The sequence below is a fragment of the Sceloporus occidentalis genome, unplaced genomic scaffold (genome assembly GCF_023333645.1).
Source record: "Sceloporus occidentalis isolate IW3139 unplaced genomic scaffold, rSceOcc1.0.p SCAF_5, whole genome shotgun sequence".
Classification (NCBI taxonomy): Eukaryota; Metazoa; Chordata; class Lepidosauria; order Squamata; family Phrynosomatidae; genus Sceloporus; species Sceloporus occidentalis.
The window spans coordinates 120,389,433-120,408,311 of NW_028316985.1; the positions used below are offsets into that span (position 1 = coordinate 120,389,433).

The 18,879-nt window shown below is 39.5% G+C and overlaps 1 protein-coding gene across 3 annotated transcripts in view; it reads right to left on the minus strand.

Moving 5' to 3' along the window:
* The window catches only part of SGCZ (sarcoglycan zeta), a 674,993-nt gene that overhangs the window by 102,586 nt on the left and 553,528 nt on the right, over positions 1-18,879 (minus strand). The gene's annotated exons all lie outside the window — the stretch shown is intronic.

Here is an 18,879-nt window from a genome sequence, read left to right on the forward strand (position 1 = left end):
GAACTTAAAGCAGCTTACGATTTCTTTATTCATTCATTTATTTAGAGCATTTATAACTCACTCTTCAGCCACAAAGGCTCTCAAAGCAAATTAGTGTTGCCAGTTTGACAGATCCCTGCCCTCAGGTTTACAGCCCAAAAAGATATGACACAAAAGGGGAAGAGGATGGCAGTGGGAAAAGGGACCAAGTCCAGCAGATACCAACAGTTCATCTGTCCCTTCAAGGCCAGGACTGTGGCAGTTAGAATGGAGGGAGGGTCCTACATCTGCTTCTGGGTTACAACATTGTTAAAAGTCTACAAAATACAAATGTTAAAACACAGTTAACCAATTAGAAAAAAAATCAAAACCAGGTTAAAACATATATTAAAACACCCTCACCCACACAGCAAATAGCAATATCTAGCTTATTGTGTAAAATGGGTCTTTGCTTCTATGCAAGAAGAAAGTAGGGAAGATGCCAGTCTGACATCTCTAGGAAAGGACTTCTAGGGCTTAGGGGAAGCCACTGAGAAGGCCCTCTCCTGTGTTTCCACTAGATGCACCTATATGGGTGTGTGACAATCCCTAGGGTCCAAGCAGCCAAGCAGCACCCTGTTCTTGGCTCTTAGCCTCAGCAGATCCTTTAATTTCCCTAATCTCCTGGGTCTTTGTTCCCATTCCTTGCTGAGCTGAATGATACCTCTTGAGATCCTCTAGTCACACTGCCACCACCCAGTGAATCTATAATGAATTCCTCTTAGCACACACTGGGACTTGGTAAGGACTTATAGTTTCTTTCCCTTGCTAGCCTAAGCAAGCAACAACTGAGCTAAGGCACATGTATAGGAGTATAGGGACAGCAGATACTTTTAAAGAAAGTATTTATTATAACTACACAGTATAAAGCAATAAGTGACCATTCATGCAAGGCCTCCTTGCCTTGCAGGTAGAGAATACATAGTTACAAGATGTTCATTTCAGGCAAGCCAAAAGATTATGGCGGGATACAAACCGCTGCTTTGCGGCGCTTCCCCGCCGCCGCCGTTTGCTCCGCGCGGGAGCTGCAGCAGCCAAACCGCGCGGAGCAAAAAAGAAGCTCCAAAATGGAGCTTCTTTTGGAGTCGCGTTTGCGACATAGCGAGGCGCCAGGGGCGCACTCGCTACGTCACAAAGGACGCAATGCGTACGGACGCTCAGCGTCCGATACGTCAAGATGGCTGCGCCCGTATGAACAGGGCGCCGCCATCTTGTACGTATTCAATACGTATTAGGGTTAGGGGGGTGCGGAAGCACCGCCCCTTCCTAACCCTAGTACGTATTGATGACGTACTATTTGGCGGTTTGTATCCCGCCAAACATAACAAAATCATAGAATCCTAGAGTTGAAAGAGACCCCAAGGGCCATCCAGTTCAACCCCCTGCCATGCAGGAACTCTCAATCAACGCATCCCTGACAGATGCCCATCCAGCCTCTGTTTAAAAACCTCTAAGGAAGGAGACTCCACTACACTCCAAGGGAGTGTGTTCCACTGTCAAACAGCCCTTACTGTCACGAAGTTCCTCCTAATGTTGAGGTGGAATCTCTAGCCTAGGCGTTCTAGCTAACATATTTCCTAAGCTACTCACACAGAGATGGGTTCTGCCATTCTTGATAGGTTTTGGCTGCAAGCTGCTGGTCCCCATTGCCTAGCTCAAACCACATCCCTTAAGCCTGCCCTCTTAGCACAAGCCCCACAGCTGGGCTCCCAAACAAGGAAGACTCACAAGGCCACATGGGCCACACAAGGAAAAGACTCACAGCCACATAGGCCAGACCAAGGAAAAAGCTCAGGCCACATGGTCTCAGAGGCCTTTTAAAAAACTCTGCTGGAAGATTCTTGAAACTCCCAGTCCTGTTCAACTGACTGGCCAATTGGGCCTTAGGTCAGCTATGATGTCTGAGAGAAGTCCTCAAATGACTGGTGGCCCAGTCATCATTACAGGGTGGTAGGACAGTGAGAACAGCCTCACCAGCAAATCTCAGAGTGTAGACTGGTTTGTAAAGGAGAATACTGTCCTTCAAATAACCTGAGCTGTATAGGGCTTTCAAGGTTACAATCAGCACTTTGAATTGTGCCCAGCAATGGCCTGGTAGCATGCAACTTGTTCATTTACATGTAGTGGGCAGAATTCTGTTGGTCATAGATACAGTTGTAAATTATGCCACAGCTGCATATATCTTTTTAGTCATTGTGGAATGAACTATCTGATCTGGGAGCTTTGGAAAGATGCTGTTATCTTTGTGGTTCCGGCTGAAGAAATGCGACAAGATGCTATCCCACTGCTCTTTCCTGGCCACTAAATGGCTGTGGGGACTTGCTCTGGCAGCTGACAGGTTGGCTGCATGTAGAGGAGAGAAGGAGGTGAAGCTTTATGCTTTGCAAGCTGCTGTATGATCCCAGCCAGTGTCCCCCAGTAAGGTGTGTGTGTGTGTATTATCATAGAGACACAGCTGGGATTTTACCTGCATTTCCTAAACAAAGGAAGCTAATATTCTTCAAAGTTGGGAGTCTCAAACTAATGTATAATGCACATTATACATTAATATATTAGAAGTGTGTGTGAGTGTGAGGCAAGCATGGTAACTGGTGTGGCAATGTAAAGACAGGTAGCCTATGTGTATCCAGTAAATGACATTACAAGGGTTTGGTAACAGTTTTGTGACTTGCATGAACTTAGGGAAAAATCAACAGCACTCTATATGAGGTTCCTTTTGCAAGAGCTCACTGTCTCATCGTCACATATAATTTTTAGTTGGACACCTAAGCCTTTTAAATGCACACTTTCATATGTAATGTGCAAATGAAACAAACATTTATTTGAAAATACATATGTCTGTCACAAGGATATTAATCATGGAGCAAGGGCTCACTACAAATACACTTCAGGAAAACCTTGCAAATCCGGGTTTGTTGCTATACATTGTGTGGCATCGCTTGGCTTGTAGCATACTGTTTTTGAACAGTTAACACTAATGCCATACACATAAAGGTTCCTCAGAATGCTGAAATTCAAATAAATGAGCCTGGCATATTATTATTATTATTATTATTATTATTATTATTATTATTATTCAGCTAAGAAACTCCTTCTCATCCAGATGCATTGTGTGATACATCTGCAGTAAAATGCCAGTGTCCTAAATCATACTTATTTATAAAGTTCATTATAAGCCTACCACACAACCCCTAAAGTACAAGTCCAATTTATACTGTAATTTTTTCCTTCCATTAATTCTTTATCCAACTGACCTTTGTTCTCCACCATTGACTCCTCCTTTCCCCAAACTATGTCCAGGAAGGGTGCTGGTGATGAACATTTTTGTCAACAGCAGAATCTTTGGTTTTAGGCATACATCTTCGGATAATCTACTGGTGCCTGAGAAAAGGAACCTCCAATGCATCCTAGTTCTTTCCTTTGAACCTGGAACTTTTGTGAACTTCCCAAGTTCTCCATCAGCAGGAGAAGGGACTATCGGAGCAACCAGCAGGGTAGGGACATTCATGACTTAAAGATAAATGCCCCACTGTTACAATCTTTCTTCAGCATCATTTTTTATTGCTGTTTGGAAAGGTAGGTTTTGGAGAAAGGGCATTTAATGAGGAGGTCAATGGGTTGCAGTGACATTAAGGACTTAGCACATTTTTAGGGGAAATGTTAATTAAAAAAGTTTTCCAAACTCCCTCTGGGATAAGCTGAAATAACTGTGAGGCGAATAGAGGGAAGCACATACATCATTAGTTCTGTTCTCATCGCTTTTAAGCATCTTGATTCCTGCCATCAGGAGTACTAAAACAACACAACTCAGAACTCTTCATTAAAACCTTGTAGACCAGCTATCAGTATGTTTTTCTTTTATAAATGGGCATACGTTTTTACTTTGTTCCTGAAATCTAGTTTCAGAATATTAAGCATAATCATCTTTATTATACTCTATACTTAGAAGCTGCTTCCAGCTGAACATTTGTTTTCTCTATCAAGATAGCGACTGACAGTTCCTCACCTCCCAATATAACCATTAATCCTCATGGTAATTGTTCTGCAAGTGTTTTACAATGTTACCAAGCTTTCTCTTGAATTGATTCCTAGATCTCTCTCCATTTAGATTTGCTGCTGATTGCAAAGCATGGCTAAAAGCAAAGTAATAGATAAGGGCATTTAGAATAATTTACTTTATAGCCCAATATAAAGTGATGCTCTTTGTGTTAAGTCCATAACCTTCTTGATTCTAAAGTGGAAATCCATGACTGATGATAGGCTATTATCTGCATATAGAATCAGTTTATGTTCTACAGACCTCATTCAAATTTTCTCAATGATATTATTCATTCCTATTGATATTTCCAAAGGGCTAATGAGAAGATGGAAAGCAATACATTTTCACTTGATATGCTTAAATGAATACTGTGTGTTTCCTGGTGCCCTTTGATAGTATTTCAATAAAAAAAGAAATTGAACTGTGAATATTAATTTAATGGGACATCTCCCACATCACAAATGTTAAGGTATTTGTCATCACTCAGTATCAGCAATAAACATATTCTGTAAAGAGTCTTGAACTTGGCCTTCTTGTCATGAATATACTCTTATTCTCCACACCAGTATACCAAATGCCAGGACAAGGAGGACTGGAGACCTACTTTCCTTTGCTGTGAAACCTCACTATTAATAAGGGCCAGATAGAGTACTGGAGCTATCTAACCAGTGGGGGTTAGAGGCTCTCTATGTCACTGCAATGATGAATCCACATGTAATTCTACATTAATTTTGTTCTTAAATGAAGGAATGAGTCATTTTCTTCCCATTGCAAAAAAAAGTATCTGACAACTCCAAGGTTTTCAAAGACTATTCATGGTTTTGGACTCATTCTGCACAAAATGTGCACATGGTATTTTTTGCATGGAAAGCAATATTTTCTGCACAGGGAAAAGATTTTTTTCCTGTGCAGAAAATGTTGTGGTTGGAGGTTTATTGTGCACAAAATCCATATTTGCCAACCCTCCACAGAAAATAGCATTTCTGAAAATAATGTGTCTCTGCAGAAAATGCTGCTTTCTACGCAAAAATAGCATGTAAGCATTTTTTGCAGAGTAAGTCCTGAACTACAAAGATTCTTGCTAGTTTAGGATTCTCTTCATCAGGGTATCCCCACACACGAGAAACATATTTTTCAACAATTTAAAAATATTTTTGCCTTTCTGCCCCTAACTGATTCTGAGTTTTAGTCTGTCCAATGTGTTGAACCTATTTTGGAGATACAGTTTAGCATCTTACGTAACACCTTTAAAATTCTGTCTAAAACCCAGAGTGCATTCTCCACCCCACTGACATGGAAGTCACCAGCTGCCATAGTGATCTTGTGATGAATGAGGGCAGTATGGTTCTACATCCAACATTTCATTAATATTAATATTAATATTAAAATGGGTTTCATTAAAGGAGATGTACAAAAAGGATGAAGATTCAGATGAGGTGCTTGGAAAATTAAAACCAACCACCTGTAAACTTATCACTGGTGCATCCTGAATTATTACCTCTATCTGATAAAGAGACAATGGCAGGGGTCTTGTGTCCCTAACCCTAGTGAATATGGAGGGACAAGTGCATGTCTCAAATTCAGCATATTATTACAAATAGTCCTGCTATTTCCAGATTTTGTATCCTGATAATGGGGGAAACCAAATCAGCAGATGAATTACTGGCTTCTTTTTCTAGAATCCATTATTTAGCTGTATACACAGTGGGATTTGGAATGTAGCATTTAAGAATTTACATGTCTTAAATCCCATTATGGAAGAAAAGCAGGATATACTCTTGAATATAAATCCTTGAAATAAATAAAATAAATAAAAAAGAATAACAGATATGTCACTAAAGGGCGAAACAGACCACCCTGAAGGAGTGGCCTGCCACTGTTCCTTTGAGCGCTGGATCTGGGCCCTGGCACGCAGTTGCTATGCTCCCACTCTGTCCCAATCTGGCATTTTTCTGGGCCAAAACTAAGTGGCAAAATGCCCCTTCTTTTTGGCCCAGAAAAAGAGCACTCTTGCTGTGGCAGAGGCTGCAGCTTTTCATCAATTATTCGGCACAGCATGTCTAAACACTGCGCCAAAGAAATGGCGTGACATTGGCATTGGGGAGGAGTTGGGGCATCTGGCATGCAGTTGCCATGTGCCCACTCTGCCCCAATGCCACCGTTTATCGCTGGTCTGTTTAGCCCCTCAGAAACTAACAACCTGACCATGACTCACTGAGGTAAAATGGCATTACCTCACTGAGGTAAGATGACATTGTGAAACAGTAGCGAATGCCTAATTAAATTCTGGACACAGAGTTGGTGCTGCATTTCCTCTATATACCATCTTGATCTTGATCTGACTCCCATTCAATGCAATTAGATTTTTCCTCATAGCTTTTAATAGGTGTCACCATCATCCACCTAGTGCTAAATCAGCAAGCAGTGTCAAAAAGCAACAAAGCTTCCTTCAGTTAAATTGGTTAGGATTAATTGATTAAGTACACATTCAGTAAAACAATCTAATTATGTTAAGCTCACAATGGATGGTGTTTTATTTTGGGAGAACTACTAAATAAACATATATATGCCATTGGAAAGCAATATAATGAAGTGATAAATTTGCTCTTTCACTGAAGCTCTTTCACTGCAGGTGTACAGCTACTCTCAGTGGTGGACAGACCAGTCTATTTACATATATTCATTCCTAAGTCCATTCCATCCTATTCCTGCATAAACCTTCAGCTTTTAAAAAAAACTGCACATACTTGTTTGCATATATGTATTTTAAAAATGCATATCAAATTATTAAGTTATATTGGCCAGAATTCAGATAGGGGCATCTGTACATATAAGTGTCCCTTATGTGTTCAAATGTGCTGTTTTGGGCACTGGGGGGGGGGGGGGTTGGTGTTCCTTTCCATGCAGCACCCAAAGCTTTCTCCTGACTTTCCATAAAGCCTTGAAACCACATAACACAAAATCCTATGCTTCAATATAATCAGGCAGGATCAATAAAGTGTCTGGCAAACCCTTCCCCCAGGCAGATGCACAATGCTTACAGAATTGCTGAGATCCTCAGAGGACACAGATGGATCTTAGTGCTGACGTTATTGTGCATCTGGCTATGGGGTCAAAGTAGTTAGGCCTACTCCAGTCCTTTCGAGTCACTTTGATGCATGTAATAGCCATGTAAGACAGCCCCAGGACTTTACAATAAATTAGGGAGGTGATATATGGCTCAGCGTACCATAGGTCATCATGCAGATATTTATGCTACACTAAGAGGATGTTGAACTGAGGCCATTGCATCTCAAAGAAAGCATTGCTTGCTATATTTTATTCTAACCTGTGCATTTTAAATGCCTTTTGGCACACCTTTTTGAGCCAAGAACTACACTGCATATGTGAAATCTGAAGGATAATTACATTCTGAGCTGCACATTAATCCAGGAGGTGGGGATCAGGTCAGTTCACATCAGAATTCATAAAAATCTAATTCCCCAAGCATCCCTAGCTATTGATAATTACAGGTTCCTTGCCACCATTATCATCCATATTATGTCAGACCTCCATGTATCATGACACAAGCAATTTGCACATTTGCAAGACTGTAAAATTTAAAGCTACAATCAATGCTACTATGTTGCATGGACTAGTGAAAAGTAAATGTATTGGATGGATTGTTTTCAGCTTTGTGAGCCCCCAGTCTGCCCTTTTTTGCTTCTTCTCTGTCTATGCGTGTTTGTGTGTGCACTTAGCTTCACAATAGGGAGTGATGCTAAAGATATTTTTGTGCAAATTGTTATGGGAATAGGGTTGCCAAGTGTGCTTTATTATAAGGGATGTCTCTTATGTGAGGGTTGGAAAGCTTTTCCTATTATTTAGATTGAACAAGATGTTTTTTAAAATACCATATTTTGGTGTGACCCCTTCACAAAGACAGAAATGTGTGCATATGTAATCTATGAATACAGACAATAAGTTAAGTTTGCAGAGAAATATATGGCTATGTTAATTGGAATACAGATGTCAGCCAGCATAGTTAAATGAAAAGAGAATCAAAACACTATTAATTATATTGATAAATAGTTTCTACTTTCTTCCCCAAGCATAAGATATGCAGGGAAGGCAAGTACAGTCAGACTTCTGTATTCATGGGGGATCTGTTCCAGACACACACACACACACACACACACACACAGAGAGAGAGAGAGAGAGAGAGAGAGAGAGAGAGGAAAATCTATGCATGCTCAAGTATCATTAAAAGTAATGGTGGCACCATTTTAATTACTACATTAATTTCTGTTTAAAACAGGGGCTTGCCTGATGGTTAAATCTGCAGATGGCAAGTCCACCGATAAGGAGGGCAGACTGTATAGCTAAATGAGATCAATGTCTGGTCTCATAGTGAGGTCTGCAGAATCTCACATTCTTTTAGTATGGAACTTACACATTTCCACTAATACATAGGAAACAATGAAATGAAATTCTCAACAACCCCAACACTGACAACATGATTGCTGCTATTTTCCCTCCCTCAGTAATGCAAAATCTTCACTTCCACCTTATTTCAATCTCAACAGCCCTGTGTGCAATCATGGGCCTTTATATTCACAGGCTATGTATTTGAACCAGACTGTGAATTACCTTGCCACTGGGCCAAACTAAAAAGAAATTAGATTGGCTAAAATAATAAAAAAGCACCAGACATAGTGCAAGAGATCCATGGGGGTAATGATTTGCCTCTTGCTCACTATTTGGGGCCCAATCAATGTACTCTTGGATACAATTGCTTTCTTAAAGGTACAGTACAAGAGCTCTTCATCTGAAATCTTCCAAATACTTATTCTCATCAGCTATTAAAAGGGCAGATTGTATCATGCAAACTCAGAGGTTCACACATACCTACAGAAAAATGACAATTATCAGGATTCATTACAACAGACATACACCCAGCCCCATTGCTTTGGCATGCCCTTACCTTATTTTTCTCTAGATACACTGCTTATTGATTGAATGTTGTATTAGTTATTCTAAAAATTTGTCAGACGTTATATTAAACTTACTTGGATGTAATCCCTAGATCCTCGATTCCCCTCTCCCAGTTATTCTTAAACATAGGCATTGGTTTTGACCTCCTTCAGTCATTTGAGACCTTACCTGTCATCCAAGCTTTCAAAAATAATTGCTAATGGTGCCAATCCTTCCCTTGCTAGCTGTGTTAACATTGTAAGGTGAATTTCACTACAGGGACTGAGGTTTCAAAATATGTTTCAGATTAAATATTCTTTAACACTTCCTTTTCCAGTTTCATTATTCTGTTTCAGAAGAAATGTCTGTGGGGCAAGTACTTGTGCATTTTGTAATTTTAAAAATTTCTTTCAAAAATAGACTCACTTCACTACTAAATAGTGTGTAGTAAGGAAAGAAGGTGCTGAGAATGGACAATTGATAACATTAATTTCACAACTGGTTAGCCTCCTACACTCTGCCTGGACTTTCTGGCATTTTATTTTTATATATTTATTTACTTATGATTTATAGCTCATCCTTCTCTTTAAGATCATTATTGATGATGATGTTAATCATGTTTAGTTAACATAACCATGTAAAATCAATATAAAATTCAGTTTCCATAAAATAACCAAGGCTGAAGTTAGGTGAAGTGGATGTCAAAAGAGGGATTTTGCCATCCAGACAAGACTTTAGCTACCCCACCCCATTAAGTTTTCCTCCAGTCCCAAATTCCAAGCATTGCAGAGTGTGAAACACTGAAAACTGTTCACATCCAGAATTTTTATATTTCTTATATTTACATTTCCTTGGTAACTTTGCCTGTCTCTTTTCTTACACCTAAATTGTATTTCTAAGTGCTCAGCTCACGTTTTAATTTACTGCAATGTTAGCAATTTGGGAACTGAAGGAAAATTTCATTGTAAGACAAGAATTCCTATTTGGAGACAATGCCCTCATTTAGCCTCTCCCCCTCTGCAGTAAGAAAAAGAAACAATAGTAACTCCAGCAGCAACAAACACAGTTTTTATGTACTGCAATAACCTATATACCTACCAGACCTTGCAAAGATGAACACAGACAGAGCTTGGAAACTGACCTACAAGCACAGATTACTTTTTAGGACTACAGGTCCCAGCATTCCTCAGTCAGCATAGCAAGACCCCCCCCCCCTCAAATCCTGCCTACAATGCCCCAGTGTTAACTTTAAGATATCGCACAAAGCATGTTCTCCCATATGAACCTTCCTGAATGATGTAAGGAACTGAACAATTCTATGAGCAGATCTTGAAAAAACTACCTGTGCCTAGACTTATATGTATGTACATTCAAGCCACCTGTTCACTTATGGTGATCCCATGAATTTCATGGAGCTTTCTTAGTCAAGGAATACTCAATGGTAGTTTGCCATTGTCTTTCTCTTAAATATAGGTCATAGACTTTCTCTTAAATATAAACTGAAATTCCTTGGTAGTCTCCCATCCAAGTATTAACCAGGGTTGACTCAGACTTAATTTACAAGATCAGACCAGATCTGGTATATTCAGAGTTTTCAGGCCTTTATTTCTAGCCTTTGATGAGCCATATTAGACAAGATATGGGAGATATGGGAGGCCATTCTCTTTTTTCCCCATGCTGTTTAGTACAATGTAATTAAAGAGGGAACAATCCTGTAGACATTGTTTATCTGGAGTTCATCAATGCATTTGATGAAGTCTCCCATGATATTTTGATTAGTGAACTAATTATATGTGGTATAGATGGAAAACTGCCAGATGAATCCATAATTTGTTGGAAAACAGTTTTCAAAGAGTTGCTATAAATGGCTGCACTTGAGACTGAATGAAAATCTCAAGTAGAGTGTCACAGGGTTCTGTCCTAGGGCTGACACTTCAATGTTTATATCAGTGGAGACTATCACACAGGGAAAATTAGGAGATTAAAAAGGCATTTTCCTGGGAAAGTTGCACAATTGCGGTGAAGATTTTCAGGTGACATTGTGACTTAAGAGGACTTATCCCAGGAAAACCACGAATGCTGCAGCAATAAGCCATTCATGAAATTTCCCCGTGAATGATTTGCTGCTGGAGCATTTGTGGTTCTTCCCGGGATAGGTCTTCTCAGATTGCAATGTGTGTGAAAATGTTTGCTGCAATTATGAAACTTTCCCAGGAAAAAGCTTTTTTAATCCCCTGATTTTCCCCTGTGTTATAGTCTCCCATTACTTAGATTATGGGGGAGAGGTAACCCTTACAAAATGTACACAATCTGGGATGGGTAGCTAACACATTGGAAGATAGGAACATAATGAAAGACTTTGATAAACTAGAATATTGGACTGAAACTAATAGAATAAAATTCAACAGAGGTTCCACTATATTTTGTGCTAGTCAGAACTCATCTGAAGTACAGTGCGTCCGCTCTGCCACATGCACGCACCCCATTATTTCCTATGGGCCTTGAGCATAGGTGGATTTTCCCTTCTGTGGGAGGATCCAGAACGGATCCCCTATGTAAGGAGAGGGCCCACTGTACTGTGTTTGGTTCTGAGAGCCTCATTTGAAGAAGAAATTTAACATAGACAAGTAGGTGCAGGTTTAGAGGTGGACACCAAGGATGATGATAAGCATGGAGAACAAATGAGGAAAGATTGAGGGAATTTTGCATGTTCAGCTTGGTGAAGAGAAGACATGATAGCATTATTTAAATATCTAAAGAGATGTCATCTAAGGACAGGAGGATGCTGGTTTGTTGTCTGCTTCTGCAAAGGGTAGGGCCAGGTCTGATGGTTTTAAGTTACAGGAAAATAGATTTAGATTGAACATTAGCAGGAACCGCTTGACAGAATGGTTTGGTAGTGGAACCAATTACCTAGAGATAGTGATGTAAAGAATTCAGTGTTCACCATCTGGAATGGTGCATGGCATCAGGGTGCCCTGGGGGCACAGTTGGGTGTGTGTCGTGAGGATGCTATGCCCCAACTCTGCCCCCATGCCAACCTTTCAAGCCAGTCTGTAAAGGACCTTAGTGGTGGAGAATAAAGTGGTCATGAAAGAGATGACCCATGGGAACTCTAGCCTCCCATTGCACCACAGAAACTCACTGGGTGACCCTGGAAAAGCCACATGCTCTCAGCCTCCAAGTCCAACCCTAGAATCCTAAGTAACTCTACCATTTCCTGTTGGGGCTATTCACTGAGATTGGGGTTTTGTGTGTGTGTGTGTGTGTGCGCGTGTGCGCGTGTGTGTGTGTGCCTTAAAGTTTTTTCAAGAAGAATGTTCTTTAAACCTCTGCCAAACTTCCTTTTGACACGCCAATTAAGTTTGAAATGCAAATTAATTTAGCACCAACACACATAATTAGCGTAAATGTTCACCTTGTCTTTTATTGTCGTTCGGAAAATCTGAGAAAAATACTTCTCTCGTCCTGGACAGGGAGAGATAAAATCACCTTTTGAAAGTTGGACTTTTGAAACAATATTTTTTTAAAAATCTCATCTAGTTCTCAATGGAGGAGAAGAAAAAAATTGGTTTGTCACAACACTACCTAGAATTCTCTTTCTCTGCATGTCTTTTTTTTTTTTAAAGGTCTGGATGGCTACCTTTTGAGAGTGTTCCCACTGGAATCCCTGCACTGAGCATGGCTCTGGATTCAATAGCCTATGAAGCCTTTTTCAACTCTAGGGTCTTATTATTCTGTTGTTCTATGATTCATTGTTTTCCAGTGATCTATCTGCCTTTGCTAGAGTTTTAAAATCACAGAGAGCTGTTGAAGACACAATTTAAAGCTTACATCAGAAGGACACAAGAATGACAACACCATTTCTAGATATACCATAAATTATATTCCACTAAATGTACCTGCCCTCTTTAGTGACCTTCTTGTCCAGCTTGCATGCAGGATATAGTTTTACAAAAATTAATGAGATGTCTGAATGTCAAAAGGGATATAGGGAGAGAGCAAAAATAAAAATTTAATGTCCTGTCAGAGGCTTGTTATAGGGCCAGATGCTGCAAATAATTTAACTGTGCTTAGTATCCAGCAGAAGCTTTGTGAATGTCATGACAGGCATAGAGCATCTGCCTTAGTACTGAAGTATGGCAGTTAATATACATAAAATAAGCAATTTAACAGGCCATCTTTGGAAGAAGTACCTCAAGCTACCTCAAATAAATTGATAGTAGCCCAATAGCATTTGTTTTCTCATTTTTGAAGTCTTGGTAACCAAAAACATATAGCACTTTTCTTAATGTAAGAATTTCTTAGAAGCAATTTCCTTTCCATGCTGACTGCTGTAGAGTATGGGATTCAGACATTAAAACAGGTCTTAAAAAATAAAAAACAAAAATACAGCACACCAGTGTTGATTCTACCATGCCCCATGTTTTGACTGAGTCTTTCTAAATCATTGGAAATTATGCTTTGAAGAACAACTTGTAATATATTAAGTGCTACTTCCATTATCAAAAGTTCACCTCAGCTGTACAATATAATATTTTATTTATTGATTACATTTTAAAAATAAAGGATTCTATAAATCAAGTCTTTAATATTCTACAGATTAAAACATGATATATAATAATACACAGACATTTGAAAAGCAGGGCACATAAGAAGTCCATATTATGATAACACCACAACAGCATAAAATACACCATAAGTTAGAAAAGCTAAAGTAGAAAACAGTGACAGGAATTACAACCAAATTAAAGAAACTCAAATTTACCTCTTTAAATTCACATCTTTGAAAGACAGTGTGAATTAAAAAAAATGTCCTACAGTCAGTAGAGGCAGGTTTTCCTAGAAGGATCATTCCCAAACTGGGGGACCATCATGGAGAAAGCATTTCTGATCACCCAGGGTGGGGAAGATTATAGGAGATGACCAGTGTAGCTGGTAGCTCTGATGTCACTGGTAGTTCCTCCACACTGCAGAAATAAAGCAGTTTGACATGACTTTAACTGTCATAGTTCCTTCCTGTAGAAACCTGGAATTTATAGTTTGGTGAGGCATTTCACTCTGGTAAGTCAGAGAAGACTGATCCCTCACCAAACTGCAAATCCCAGGTGTTAGAATACCCTACACCCTTCTGGCTGGATATGGGATTTCATATTTGATACCTAGTGTGAGACATGTTTTTGAGAGGTTATGATGACCTGTAAGAACTAGGAAACAGTCACACTGATCTAAGGTCATGTGAGAGACCCAGATGATGAGGCACCATAAATAGTAAATAGGTTTGCTAATCATTCTTTTCCCCCGCTTAGCCTTCTTTCATTTCCTCTTGCAATGGAGACAAATGGAGTTCCACTGTAAAAGCAGTTAAAAACTATGTTCCACCTCACCTCATGTTGTGTTCCTATTCACTCTTCCTGTTTGACTATCCAGGGATTATCTCAAAGTAGGGTAACAGAGGGTTCCACAGGATAGTCATGACAATTAGCAGTGTTAAACTACTTTATTTCTTCAGTATGGATATATACTGGATGGTGATTCCACTATGAGGTTCAGTCTTAATTTTAAAGGAGCTATTAACAAATTCAAGCCCTATCTTGTCTTGGTTCTCCACTGTTGTTGACTTATTTCCTCACAGAGATGGGAGCTTACAGATGCTACTGGAGATTATCAAAGATGACCTAATGGAATCCTGTAAACAGGAACATATGGAAGCTGGCATTTCCACAGCCATGAAAGTCCTTGACTGTATAGAGTTTATAGGTTAAAACCAGGACTTTGAATAGAGCCCACTAACAACATGGAAACCAATGAACTTGTAGCCAACTCTTTTCTCCCCAAATAATTTACTTTCCTGCTTCCTAAAGGCAGTGCCTTACCCATCCATCCAACTCCTGTTTGCCCTTGTACAACTGCAGAACAAAAGGGATGCAGTCCTTGGCCCATGTATCAGCCAGAAGACTAAGAACTATAGGCTTTCTATGTAGGCATATATAGTTTCTTTGGAGGGAGTTGCCCTCAACAAAAAGCAACATCTCAATGCTCAACATTTAAAACAACAAAAACAACAAGGAGTTTTCTTATAGAAACCAGCCTCATGCTGATTCACTGCAATCCATCTGTGAATGTTCATTACTGTGAGACCAGCCAGCCCCCATGGCACTGAGCATTCTAAAACGTCTGCTTGCAATGAATTTATTTAATGGCAGAACTCATTACATTTCATCTCTCCTCTTTCTCGATAATATAAATCTCTAAATTAGTTAAATATCAGAATGGCCAAACCTGGACAAATTATATAAAAGTAACACATATCCATAGGCTCAGTTCATAGAGAATTTATTCTTATTAGCAGTTTTCTAGGCTGTGAAGTTTGGCTGGATTTGGTGCAGAACATAAAGGCATGAACACAAGATATGGAAAAACTTTATGTTCTGCAAAACATCCCCAACGTTCTGATAAATCTCATCTACAGACATATACCTTTATCCATGATGTCCAGATGTATGATGTGCTGAACAAGAATTTAAGCAGCTTGTGCTGAAATATATTGGTTTACCACGCCATAGATAAGCTTTGGAATTCATTGGTACAGTTACATAAGGAAGAATGTGGCATGCTCAGCATTAGAAGCCTTCATTTTAAGCAGAAAGCCACTGGATGATCAATGCCTCACTCAGGAATGCATTGTTATGCTATGCAAGTCTTCCATGCCCATTCTGCTCAGTCACTGAAACTAATCTCTGCATTATTGTGACTTTTATAACAGGCCTATAAACTAAAGTCAGGCTTTCATTGCACAAAATGAAGGCTTCTTAACATACTTTTCAATGCTTTCATTGCTAATATGCACATAATCATCAGATAAACTTCCCCAGATTATGTACCCACCTGGGTGTCCCTTCACTCTCCCTATCTTCCCCAACCACACAGCCCAAGGAGCTGCACCTGCAGGAGCTTGCTATGCTAGTTTCACTGGGATAACAATAGGACATTGCACTAGATGCAAAGGAATCTTGTAGCATCTTTGAGAGTAACTGAGGAGGTGTCTGCACAGGCCAGAATACTCCTGGAGCAGCCTGGAATATTCTAGCCCCAAAGCTGCCCTGGAACACCTGCATTACCTTGGGCTCTCTGTTGCAGTGCTGGGTGACTGTTTCCATGTGTCCCACTGTGCCATCCATCACTGCTGCTACTGCTAATGCAAGTTTCTCATTCTGAGGTCAAGATAAAAGACCCACTGTCAGTTACATGGCTGGATCCCTCATTTTGACCTCAGAGCAAGTAACTTGCACCGGTGATGGTGGCTATCTGGCATTGCAACAGAGGGCTCTGGTTTTTCTTAGAAGATCCACAAAAAAAGGCGATTTTATTAAAACCATTCTAAGGGCATTCTCATTTCTTCTCTGTCCAAACTGCTAGGGGACCTAAAACCAAAGAACTTAATATTAGGCACTTTAAATTGTAGATGTCTTTCTAAGAGGTTACTCCTTCAATACATTTTACTGTGCACCAAAAAATTTAAGTGAATTCACTGATCTTGATTCCTGTGCAAAAGCCTTTCTAGAGGGCAACATGTTGTTATTCTCCTTGGTCTTTCAACGTTGTATTTCTTATTCTGCATTTTGACTGCAAAAAGTGAAGCTTCAACTCCTATCCAGGCATTTGTCTTCAACACTTTAAGACTTCAGCTTGGGGAGGGAAATTATTGCACGCACAAACCCTTCCTTGAATATCCTCATGTGCTTGCTGTTCTTAGAGATCTTTGCATGTTTAGCATTAAACACTGAAAGCTGTTGGTAAGTTTGTTTGGTTAAACAAAGGTCCTCACTTTATTTATTTATTTAATTAATTTATATGCCGCCTTGATCGTTGAAGGGACTCAAGACAGCTCACAGATTTAAAAAAAAAACATTACAATAAAACAGTTAAAATCATCTAAAAACTGTGGGTCACTGGGGGGTGGAGCTAGAAGCCTAAGTCTATATAACTTCTGGCAGAGGATTCTAGAACATTCCTTGCAAAAAGGGAAGGGTGGTACTCTGTATCCATTTTGCTTGGGTGAGAGCTTAAACTTTGAAACTTTGAGCCACTTCTGATGTTGTCCCCAGAACAACAAGCCCAGGAGACTTCAACGACACTGCAGAGAACAACTCAGCCAGCTCAGGAAGGGAGACTGTTATACAGTGGGTGGGTGGTACACCAACAGAATCCCTATATGGTATACTGTCATTCTACATAATGAATCATTAGTTTACTTTTACTCTTGCAAGCTTTTAGAAACTTGTGCACTTTTAAAGCAAAAGGAAAGACAGCAAAGGAAAAAACAATTCAGATAGGATTTGCTGACTTGATCTGCATCTATTTTTTTTTTAAAAAAAATAGTTAATTTAGAGCCATGTAGTTGGAAGTATCGATCCTATACTTGTTTAGAGCTAAGTACATTATTTAGTCACCTGTTCCTTTCCCTTGTTAACTTCTTTTTTATTTTGTGGTGATAGAACTAGGACCAATGCCCCAGATTTGTGTCCTCAGTGGAACATTGATTTATAAACTTTGTTCCATCTGTCAGACTATATACAATCTTCCACTACAATCTTCCACTACTAACATATGCTTTTCTTTTTATCTCAAATGAAAACATAACAGGGAACAAAGAAGCTCATTCTGCATTTCTTCATGCAAAGCTTAATTGTACAATTGTGCTGTAGAAATCATTGCCACAGGTTATGGGGACTACTATTAACTTAGATGGATTTAATGGAGAATTAGACAGCCTCGAGGAGATCCAGTTTATTAAGAGACAATAAGTACATGTCTATACTGCTTACCTATGTACTAAGTGGTTTACAAAGTGTAAGCAAAGGATTTAAATAAAACACAAGGACTTGCAATTCAATTCAAAACATATTTTGGGGGTAAAATGACAGTCACAAAGAGGTGGCAGGGTTACAAATTAATAAGAAAAATAGTGTTAAAATACAATGGCTTGTGATGGGAATAAGGACATGGAGATGCATATAAGACGCTTTCTGAATGTTGCTATTTACCCAACAGCTTAACAGAGCTTAATGCATCAAGTGAAAACATTAATAAGGCACTATAATCACATTCAATTGAGTTTCCACAATCAGGAACTCAGCCTTTCCGATTATGAGGTCCAAAACATACTACAGAAATAATCCAGTTAGAGACAGCTTTAACTGCCCTGGCTGAGTGCTAGGGAATCCTGGGAATTGTGAAGTCAAAGGCTTTCATGGCCAGCATCTGTAGTTTTTTGTGGAGTTTTCAAGTTATATGGCCATGTTCTAGGAGAGTTTATTCCTGACATTTCGCCAGCATCTGTGGCTGGCATCTTCAGAGAAGATTTCTTCTTCATCTTCTCTGAAGATGCCAGCCACAGATGTTGGCAAAACATCAGGAACAAACTCTTCTAGAACATGGCTACATAACCCCCCCCCCCCAAAAAAAAAAAAAAAACCACAAAAAACTATCCTGGTAATTGTAGTTCATTGTGGAACCACAGCTCTCTGACAGAGAAGGCTATCTCACAAAACTACAGTTCCCAGAATTCCCTAACATTGAGCCAGGGCAGTTAAAGCAATCTTGAACGGGATTATTTCTGCAGTGTGTTTTGGACTCCAGTCATGGGAACTCTATAAGTGTGTTCATCTAAATATGGTTACTAAGCCTTTCATGGATCTGAAAATGAGACACATATATGGTACTTCTGGGAAGCTGCTGGGTACATGGCAGAATTCAGAGCTGACTTAATGTAGGGTTGCCATTCATCAGGACCTCCAAACCGGGACAAATGTAGGACAAAATGTTCAAATGTAGGACACATTTTTTTTGTGTCCTACATTTGAATA